We start from the raw sequence: 11,646 nt of genomic DNA, 5'->3' as shown, positions 1-11,646 counted from the left end.
TTGTGGTACACAGAAAGGCCCAACTAACAACCAATTGTAACTGAACTTGGAATCCTCATTTTCTTGGAAAATAATTTTCAAAACAAATCTTGTTTTTTATAGACAGGGTCTGCCTAATAATGTACCCTTCTTCTGTGAACTGTTAGTGGTTTTAAAATATACAAAATGCATGTGACTTGGTGGCAGTCACTAAGTTATATCTTCTGATTTAGTTTAGAAAAATTGACATCTAGAATTTGGGGAAGAGTCATTGGATGAGTCTCCTAGTAAGGGAATTAACTTGAACTAGAACTTGGCAGCTTTGATGGAAACCAGAAAGCACTTACCTTCTCTCCATGAAGTAAAGCAACACTGAAATATCCAGATAGTCTGAAGTGGGTCCTCTAAGCTAAAGAAGCATATTAGCTGCCTCCTGTGGTAAAATGGAACTCAAAAGTGGACTTGTTTTAGTCCCACCTTGTTAACAGGGAGAAATGGTGGAAAGGTTGGGTTATAAAATGGAGGTGAATAGACTGATCAATCCATACCTTTCTCGACCTTTTGTTTAAGATCAAGTATAGTATCTGTTCTTATCAGTTTAATATCTGATATGTGGTCCATTGGCCCCAATGATATTAAGGTTCCGTTCTCAGAATTGGAATCAGAATTGAAATCTATCAAAATTGGAATTTGAATGGTCTATTCCCATAGTCTGTTTGGTTCAGACATGAATTGGAATCAGTTGGAATGAGATTATGAGGGAATGCCATTCCATCAGGAATGGGAATGTGATTCCTATTCCACTCAACCAAACAGTTAGAATCGGAATGGCCTATTCCAATTCTGATTCCAGACTCCTATTCCCATGAACCAAATGGGCACTAATTTAATTTTTTTTGTGGGAGGTCACATAACAGGAGCTTGGTACTGGAGCCTTAACGAATTTCTCGGTTAGATATACTTGTTACTTGTGAGCTTCTACCTTATTTTCTATAGCCTAAATGAAAATATTGTTTGGTTATAATTAGTTAGTTGATAAATCTTTTCTTTGGAATCTACTGTAAGAAAAATGAAAATTTCAGTTAATACATTGTGAAAATATGTTGATAAATAAATATTTAGATGAAAAAATTTTGGTGCTATAAATGTCTTCAACATTCAAAATTTTGAAACTGGTGGAGTGAATTCAAGGTCTCCGAGGACTAATAAATGCACAGGAAAGTCATAAAACTGATGTAAGATATAGATAAATTGATCAATTAACTGACCCAGACCCAGATGGATTTTCCTAATTAAAAAAAAAGAAAAGACTTGGAAGGATTTGACTTGTCTGAAACTTGGAAAGAAAGAAATGGAGATATATAAATTGCAAGCATGGAGAGGATCAGAACTCAGCAAAGATGAGGTTGTTGTTGGTTCTTTTGTGCTTATGTTTTATTGCATGTTCTTTTGTTCTCTTGTGTATCAGAGGTACACAAACAATTTATTTTTGGTGAAATCTATTATTTTTGTATGAAGCCTGCAAAGACCGGATTTAACACATCTATCATTTTGACAGGGTGCTCTGGTTACAATATCCGCTCGGTACTAGTGAAGGAAAACCAACACCAATTCCCCCAGCACCAGACCCTCCGATTCCTTGATGAGAAGAAGTGGGCATTGACAAGGAAACAGGAGAGATTGCTGATTTCTTTATGGATTTTTGTGGTTTTGTGGAAGCTGTGATTGCATGAAATCATAGAATGTTTTTTTTTTTCGTTTTCTGAGAATTTGTCCTTGTTGGACATGTAAAATATGGGAGAAGTGAAGGATAATGAAAATAGGGTTAGGAATTAAAGGTGTCCAACAATGTTTGAAGTAGAAATGTGTTTATCTTGTACCATGATTTTGATGAACTAAGTGCGTGTAGAATCGAACGGCTGAAGTCTCTGGCGCCTTTACTTGCATGCAAAAGAGAACGAGAGGAGCTTCACAGTAACGGACCCGAGACACCAACCTCTCAAACAATATGTGAGAGAGAGTAGCTTAATCTGATTAGAGCCAAGACTGAGAGGATGATTTTCCTTTCTCAGTAAATGGCTTTTTCTCATTGTATGGAAGCACTTGGGAGAGATCCCTTAAATAGTTGCTCCTCCAACGTTAAGTTCCTTGACATTAGGAACAATAGTTATCAGAATAACTAATTGAGATAAGCATTATCATTTATGCTCCACCAGATTTGAGACAAGTGTCTCAACTTGATCAAGGATCTAACCACTTGGTCACCTAGTCTAGACTAGGTCAAATGGACATCCATTGACCCAATAAGAGCTGGAATGTGGATCCAAATTATCCAACAACATTGGTATCTCCATGCATGAAAATGTTTTTAAATAAGCAATCAAATAATTTTGTTTTTATAGAAAATAAATAAATAGGTAATTATTTAAAAATAAATGATTGTGTGTGTGAGTGTTGCATGGAGATGACCATCAACTATCAACCATCAAGATGTGGCTTGTCACATGGCCATTGGATATTCCAACATGTTGAGGATTAAACGAGGGCCTATGGCCACTCCACCATCATCTCCCACTTGGCCAGTTAGGCCCGAGATGAATGGGTGCCGACCAATCCCATTGCTTCAATGTGCCTTTCATAATCTGTAATTGCAATGGGTTTAGTCAAATGGTCAGCAATCATATCTTTTGTAGGCACATATTCTACCAGGATCTCATTCCGTTGGTAGACATTATATAAATACCAGTAATGGAGATCTATGTGTTTCCCTTTAGGGCCGATCTCACCATTTTTAATTGTCTTAATGACAACTTGGTTGTCATTGAAGATCTTCACAACTCCTATTGGTACATCAGGAATTCGGAGTTCTTCCAAGAATCTCCTTATCCAAACTGCTTCAGATGCCGCAGAGCTACAAGAGATGAACTCATCTTCCATGGTGAATTTGGCTACATAGCTTTGTTTCTTGCTTGTCCATGAGACAGCACCCCCTCCTAGGAGGAATAAGTACCCGGTTATGGATTTTCTATCATCCGGGTCACCTGCAAAATCAGCATCACAATAACCCAATAACTCTAGTTCATTTGCATGATAGATTAATTTGAAGTGCTTTGTTAACTTCAAGTATTTAAATATTCTTTTAACAGTCTTGCAATGTATTTTACCTGGGTTACTTTGATATCTACTGACAAGACCTACTACATATGAGATATATGGTCTTGTGCAAAGCATGGCATACATCAAGCTACCAATAGCTTGAGCATAGGGTCTATATTTCATTTTCTCTATTTCTTCATCATTAGTGGGTGCCATATCTTTACTTAATTTGGTTCTTTTTAAATTGGAGTTTCAACTCCATTACAATCTTTCATATTAAATTTCTTTAGGATTTTCTCTAGGTAATGCTCTTGTGAAAGAGTTAAGGTCTTAGTTTTCCTATCTCTCTCTATTTTAATTCCAAGTACATAGCTCGCATCACCCATGTCTTTCATTTCAAAGTTGGTTTTCAACCAATCTTTAGTGTCATTAATCATGAATACATTATTTCCAGTAATAAGAATATCATCTACATATAAAGAAAGAACAACAAAACTGCTCACACTATTCAAAGAGTAAACACAATGATCAAATGGATTAGGTATAAATCCAAGTTTAGAAATTGCTTCATGGAAGGTATGGTACCACATCCTAGATGACTGTTTTAAACCATATAATGATTTCTTTAATTTATACACCTTATTTTCTTGTCCCTCTATTACATAACCTTTGGGTTGAGTCATGTATATTTCCTCATTCAGCTTCCCATTAAGAAAAGCTGTTTTGACATCTAACTGACATAACTCTAAGTCCATAAAGGCAACTAAGGACATTAGGATTCTAATAGAGGTAAACTTGGCAACTGGAGAGTAAGTCTCAATCCCTTCTACTTGGGTGTACCCTTTTGCTATTAATCTTGCCTTATATTTTTCTATAGATCCATCAACATTGAGTTTTCTCTTTAATATCCATTTACACCCTATAGGTTTTCTATTCTTAGGTAAATCAACTAATTCCCAAACCTGATTTTTGTTTATTGAGTCTAACTCATCTTGTATAGCTTCACACCACTTTTCTTTATCAGGTGCATCCATAGCATCTTCAAAGTCAATTGGATCATCAAGAGACTCTTCATTCAAGTAGGTATAATAATCTTTTAATCTTGATGAAGGGAATCTTTCTCTTTGAATTCTACCTAAGGTGTCATTATTAGGTGAAGCTTGTCTATCAGGTGCAGTCTCAGCTTCTATAATTTATTTGTTTAATTCAAATAAGTTGGGTAAATGTTTATTATCCTCAATTTGATCTTCTAGAAAAACAACATCCCTGCTCTCTATTAATTCAACTGTTCCATCAGATTTATGATTAACAAACCTATACCCTTTGCTATTATCACTGTACCCTATAAAGGTACATCTTAGACTCTTGTTATCTAACTTGCTTCTTTGCTGATTTGGCACTCTTACATAGGCACTAGTCCCCCAAATTTTGATGTCAGTCAGGTCTGGTTTTCTACCAGTCCACATTTCATGGGGTGTTAAGCTATTAACTTTAGTTGGAACCTTATTTAGGATATACACAGCAGTACCTAAGGCTTCTCCCCAAAAGTGTGTTCCTAGACTTGAGTGAGATAACATTGATCTCACCATATCCAACAAAGTTCTATTTCTCCTTTCAGCCACTCCATTCTATTGTGGCGTGAAGGACATGGTTAATTGGTGTATGATTCCATTTTGTATACAAAAGTCACTAAATAGGTTAGAAATATATTCTCCACCTCTATCACTCCTAAGAGTTTTTATTTTTCTACCCAATTGGTTTTCTACAAGTGTTTTATACTCTTTAAATTTTTCTAAAACTTCTGATTTTCTTTTAATCAGATACACAAAACCAAATATGGAGAAATCATCTATAAAAGTTACAAAATATTCCATACCCCTATGTGTTTTTACATTCAAAGGGCCACAAACATCAGAGTGTATTATAGCCAATAATTCCTCTGATTTCTTTCCCTTCTTAAAAGGGATCCTAGTCATTTTTCCACTAAAGCATGGTTCACAATAATTAAAATTCATTTATATTTTGGGAATTAAGCCATTGGTGCTCATTCTCATCATTTTATCTTTGTTTATGTGACAAAGTCTCATGTGCCATATGTATGCATTTTCATTTACATGATAAGCACAATCATAACTAGAAAGAGCATCAACTTTATTAATAGTTAAATGATACAATCCATCAGACTTATTCCCAAGGATTAGAACTCTACCATGCTTTCCTATGGTCACCTTTCCTCCCCTAAAACGTACATCAAAACCCTTCTCATCTAACAGAGGAACAGACAATAAGTTTCTCCTAAAATTGGGTGCATACAATATATCATTAAGGATTAAATTTGTGTTCTCATTTATGGGGATCTTCACTTTTCTAGTTCCAAGCACATCAGTGTAGGTGTTGTTTCCCATGAAAATCCTGTGTTCTCCTATCTTCATTTCTTTCAATTCCAAGAACATCTCTTTAGTCTTGAAAATATGCTTAGAAGAGCCATAATCTATGCACCAATCAAAAAGAACAAAATCAGTAAAGTAGGATTCAGAGACTACACACACTATGTCTTTCTTTTCAATTTTTCCTTTTTCATTATTTGATTTATTCTTCTTGCATTCTGGGCAGTTATATTTTGTATAGCCTTGTTTTCCACAATTAAAACAATGCTTACCCTTAGTCTTCTTGAATCCTTCTGAGAATTTAAATTTCTTGTTAAATTTCTTCCCATTAGCATTTTTGAAAAGCTTGCCCTTAGGCTTTTCAGCCATTTGGGAAGTTTCAGTTGGTTTGGGAGTAACCATTAAGGATGAAGGTTGGGATTTCTTCTTCTTTTCAACCTCCAATCCTAACAAGGTAGGTAAGTTTTTTATGTTAACTTCTCTTCCAAATAGGTTCAAAGTTGTCACTACTGAATTCCAAGAAGATGGGAGGCTATTGAGAATGGTGGAGACTTGAATTTTATCAGGAATAGGATTCCCAGTGGCTGCCAATTCCTTGGCAATCACATTCATTTTACTAACATGATCTACTACAGAATCCTCTTCTCTCATTTCACAGCCATAATATTTTTCAATTAACAATTGAACATAGGTTTCAGTTATTTTTCCATATGTTTCTTTAATGGCTTCAAACATGTCTTTAGCATTATTGTGTTCTTCAAACACAACTTCTATGTCAGGCTCCATAAAGGTTAATAAACAATTTCTTGCCTTCCTATTATCCCTTTCCCATTTTTTATATTCACGAATTACAGTCAAAGAATCATCATCATCAGGTTTAGCAGGAATAGGTTTATCTAAAACATAATCAACATTTTCTTCATCAAGTATCCTTCTAATCCTACGTTTCCGGAGAGCATAATTGGTGCCATTCAGTTTCTCAGTTTTACTGAGTTCTTGGGATAAGGCAGTAGCAGACATGATTAAAAAAAAAATAGCAACAGTATACTAGATATAAACAAAGCAAGTGCAAATATCAGTTGGCTGTAATTTACAGGACTGTCATTCAATTTCAGAGGCAAAAAATAAGCGAATAAAGTAAATGCAAATGGAGTACTTAGCTGTTCACGCAAAACGTATTAATTTCTCCAGCTCCCACTGTTCCCTTTTTTTTTTTTTAATTCAACAGCAGCATTGGTATACGACGATGATGCTCAAAACTTCAAATCTCGACGCTCAGTCGGCGAACAATGATGGATGAGTGGAGTTCTTACTCGTAACCCTTCTATCGACAAGAAAGAGAGGGCGTCCCTGCTCTGTGAAGGTCGCGAGTTCGGTCAAGATCTTGCAGATGGATCAAAAAAAAGGATGAAGTTTCAGCAGTTCTTCGAGCAGCAGGTTCGCTTGAGAGAATTTGGAACAAGTTTGCCGCCAAAAAATGTCACTTGAGCGAACAGGTGCTTCGGAGGTTGCAGTAGCGCAGGGACGAAGCCTAGGGTTCTGGAGTTGCCGTAGCCACTGGAGATGGACAGTCGAACAGGGGACTCACAGTCACCTAGTGACGCTTTCGAACGGGGTTTTCGAAGACGAAACCCCTGTTGCCATGAAGATTGCACAGATGGGAGGAGACGAGTCGATGGCAGAGAGGCAGAGAGGCAGAGAGGAAACTCTCGAAGTGGGTTTTGTTTTCTCTCTCCTCTCCGGATCTTAAAAGGCGAGATACGATTTGGTGAGGCGCGCCTATGTTTCAAACACTATACCAGTCGAACCTTGCTCTGATACCAGTGATGAACCAAGTGCATGTAGAATCGAACGGCTGAAGTCTCTGGTGTCTTTCCCTGCATGCAAAAGAGAATGAGAGGAGCTTCATAGTATTGAACCTGAGACACTAACCTCTCAAACAATATGTGAGAGATAGTAGCTTAATCTGATTAGAGCCAAGTAAGAGGATGATTTTCCTTTCTTAGTAAAGGGCTTTTTCTCATTGTATGGAAGCACTTGGGAGAGATCCCTTAAATATTTGCTCCTCCAACGTTAATTTCCTTGACATTAGGAACAATAGTTATCAGAATAACCAATTGAGATAAGCATTATCATTTATGCTCCACCAGATTTGAGACAAGTGTCTCAACTTGACCAAGGATCTAACCACTTGGTCACCTAGTCTAGACTGGGTCAAATGGACATCCATTGACCCAATAAGAGCTGGAATGTGGATCCAAATTATCCAACAACATTGGTATCTCCATGCATGAAAATGTTTTTAAATAAGCAATCAAATAAATTTGTTTTTATAGAAAATAAATAAATAGGTAATTATTTAAAAATAAATGATTGTGTGTGAGAGTGTTGCATGGAGATGACCATCAACTATCAACCATCAAGATGTGGCTTGTCACATGGCCATTGAATATTCCAACATGTTGAGGATTAAACGAGGGCCTATGGCCACTCCACCATCATATTTGGTCTTACACAGTAAAATGAACAAGTCTAAGTAGAAACTTTTGAATAAATAATATATTTATTCCACATATTTGTGCCAGCCTTATAACCTACTTTGTAGTTTGTATATGGAGATTTTCCTGGTGATATTAGGGATTAAAAGCTCATGTATTTCAATCCAAAAAATTTTCCTGGTGATATTGGTTTGCTAAATTAACCGCAGCCTTGAAGACATATTGGTTTCAGTAATCAGGTTCAGATTACTCCCTATTCACCTTTCATTGAGACAGGGTACATGTGCTTGTCCTCGTGTATGTGGACGGCATTATCGTGTTAGGTAATGATCATATGGCAATTCAAGTCTTCAAGAAATATTTGAGTGACTGCTTCCATATGAAAGACTTAGGACCATTGAAATATTTTCTGGGCATTGAAGTTTCCCGAAACTCAACAGAAATTTTTCCGTCTCAACGAAAGTATGCTCTGGATATTATCACTGAAGTTGGATTACTTGGTGCAAAACCTGTTCCTTTTCCTATGGAGCAGAATCACAATCTGGCCTTGACAGATGGGCCTCTCTTATCTGATCCTGAGCGATACAGGCGCTTGGTGGGTAGGCTGATTTATCTCTCAGCAACTCGTCCTGAGTTGTCTTATTGTGTGCACGTTCTGTCCCAATTCATACAGCAACCGCAAGAAAGACATTGGGAGGCTGCATTGCGAGTGGTGCGCTACTTGAAAGGAAATCCTGGTCAAGGAATTCTCTTGCGTTCAGATTGTGACTTGCAGTTATATGCATGGTGTGATTCAGACTGGACGAGCTGTCCTTTGTCCCGACGTTCCCTGTTTGGGTGGTTTATTCTACTTGGGAAATCGCCGATTTCTTGAAAAACTAAGAAACAACACACTGTGGCTCGTTCTTCAACGGAAGCAGAGTATCGGTCTATGGCCACGGCCAAGTGTGAATTAAAATGGCTGAAGGGATTGTTATTGGCCCTTGGAGTGACGCATTCAAACCCAATGCGATTATATTGTGATAGTCAGGCAGCCTTGCATATTGCAGCAAACCCAGTGTTTCATGAGCGTATGAAACATATTGAAGTTGATCGCCATTTTGTTCGTGATGAGATTCAAAATGGTTGCATTCGTCCTGCTTATGTGTCGACTACCGTTCAGCTGGCAGACATTTTTACAAAGGCATTGGGTCGCAGAGAATTTGAGTATTTTCTCAACAAGTTGGGCATTCACAATCTGCATGCTCCAACTTGAGGGGGGGTGTTAGGATTGAATTGGGAATCTCCGGGATTAGGAGACTCCGCTGAGTTAGGATCGAATTAGGAGTTCGTTTTGAGTTTGAGTTCCTGTAAATTTAGGAGATTCGATGTTCGATGGCTGTGTATGACTGTGTATATATATCTAGATCTTCAATGAATGAAAATAAGAAAAGCAAACCAGAAAAGCTCTGGTTTTACAATTTCTTTGGTAGATATATTTTTTTATTTATTTAAAATTATGTATTGAAGAAAAGTGATCAGATCTGCGCCTCTTTTAGAAACTAGACAAGAAGTTCAATTCATGTGTCCAAAAATGAGATTTTTGATCCATATAAGACCCCTGCTTTATCAGCATTCAGATGTTCCTCTATGCAGCCATCCATTAAAAGACAAATAGGACTCTGTTAGTCATAAATTAGACTAGAAAATATCAATAAGAGATTTTTGGTCAAGAGCAGATTGGGGAATTGGAACTCTCCTTCTCAAACTCTGTGCTACAGAGCATTTAGTTTTGGATGACTGCTAAATATCCATACCCATCTGAACATATCATGGCAAAAAACTGCTCAACCCATTGAAAGGAAACGAACATAACTGGAGAAGATCCTTGCTAGAACAGAGTTCTTGGTACAGAGGTTATCAACTAATAGTCTACCAGAAACCAACCAGATACAGATACAGAAAAAAAAAGACTTGGAAGGATTTGACTTGTCTGAAACTTGGAAAGAAAGAAATGGAAGGATTTTTCCTACCCAAGATAGCCATCTAAATTGATCAATTAATTGACCAAGACCCAGAAGGATTTTTCCTACCCAAGAAAAGAAAAAAAAAAGAAAAGACTTGGAAGGATTTGACTTGTCTGAAACTTGGAAAGAAAGAAATGGAGATATATTAATTACAGGCATGGAGAGGATCAGAACTCAGCAAAGATGAGGTTGATCAATTAAAAGCTCATGTATTTCAATCCAAAAAATTTTCATCAAAAGGAGCTTATTCTAGACATGTAGCAAGAGTTTCAACAATGTTACTTCATGGTTAACACAGTAATCACGCAATTTGGTGATGCTAAAATGAGTTCAATATCACTTCCATGAGACTTGAATCAACTATAATTCTCTAATTAATGAAACAAATAAACCAACTTCACCAATAAGGCAATAAACATAGTTTCCTTGTGTTGATGCAGAGACAGCTTAAGTTTGTTTAAAGAAGGTATGATAGGTGAGTGAGTACCGAGTATATCTAAGCAGTGTAACATTCTGTTTTGTTTCAAGACCCACATCGGTAAGATAGGAAAGAAACAAATAAGTGAGGGGGTATAAGTAGGAACAACGAGGGAGGAAAAAACATACTTACCTGGACGGGGTTAATGGGTGATCAAGAAGGCCCATGGCCTAGGTTGGCGACCTTCATTGCACTGAAAGGAGGGGTGCCACCCTAACATCTCCTCAAGTGGGAGAGTGTACGTCATAATTTGTGATAGCGGGGTACGCGTTCGCGCGGCCCCTATCCCAATTCTCCTTTCTTAAGTTTTTTGTAAGCTGTGATAACTATTAATTAAAACTCTGCTTTCTCCTAACCCAGATTTCCTTTTCTGGGCTCTATCTCTTCATCTTAAAGGGCGAACCGAACAATATTCATTGCTGTAAGTAATTCTGGAATCTATTCTCAGTAAACAAACTTCTATTTTACCGGACTACACAACCCCAGTTGGTCTAAGTTAATGTTGATGCAACATTCTCTTCTCATTCAATTGATGTAGGAATAATATCTGTAAAAATCATCAGGGTAATCATGTAGCCAGAATAGCTCTTAGTCTTAGGCTGCCTCCTCCATCTCAGCCAGTCAGTCTGTGGTTGGTGAAGTTTGGGCTCTGTTTTGGAGGTCACCTTCACTGTTATTATTCTTGAAGGAGACGCATTGAAGCCTATCCATTTTCTGTTGGAGCCTCGTGCTGCTCCACCTTGATTGTTACATTGCTTCATACGTTGCTGACTGCAGGAAGCATCAATTCCTTCCATTTCATAGCATCTCGGTTTCTCGTGTCATCAATTCCTCTCATTGCCTCATCTGGGCTGACTCTCTGCGGAATTCTATTGCCTCCATAATTGAGGCTGATAAATACAATCAGTCAGTTGTAATCGAGGAACTCACCTAACTTTGCTTTTAATGGATGACGGACTTGTGAGTGCATTGACGGTAAATTTGAACAGTAATTGTGACTGAATCCCATATCGGAATAAAAAGGAGAATTCTATTCACGTTGATATTCCACCATTATGATCTCTCTGAGACTCTCAACTCAACACTTCATTCTCATTTACTTGTCTAGTTATTTGAAAGTTCAAAACTTCTCGACATCTTCGATGAGCTTCTCCTACAACTTTTATCTGCCAGTCTATAAAGATTGATTTCTGTTTTAGTGA

At 37.3% G+C, this 11,646-nt stretch overlaps 1 non-coding gene and 1 pseudogene across 1 annotated transcript; both read left to right on the top strand.

The window, feature by feature from the left end:
• The first annotated feature begins 523 nt into the window (after window positions 1-523).
• Window positions 524-657, top strand: LOC148792192 (U2 spliceosomal RNA; annotated as a pseudogene).
• A 9,911-nt stretch (window positions 658-10,568) lies between these two features.
• On the top strand, window positions 10,569-10,729 carry LOC148792191 (U1 spliceosomal RNA). The gene has a single exon (XR_016071144.1). It is a non-coding gene; the product is annotated as a U1 spliceosomal RNA (small nuclear RNA).
• Window positions 10,730-11,646: the final 917 nt, after the last annotated feature.

The sequence above is a fragment of the Nelumbo nucifera genome, chromosome 4 (genome assembly GCF_055504915.1).
Source record: "Nelumbo nucifera cultivar China Antique chromosome 4, China Antique-T2T, whole genome shotgun sequence".
NCBI lineage: Eukaryota > Viridiplantae > Streptophyta > Magnoliopsida > Proteales > Nelumbonaceae > Nelumbo > Nelumbo nucifera.
This window is presented reverse-complemented; position numbering and strand designations above follow the sequence as displayed.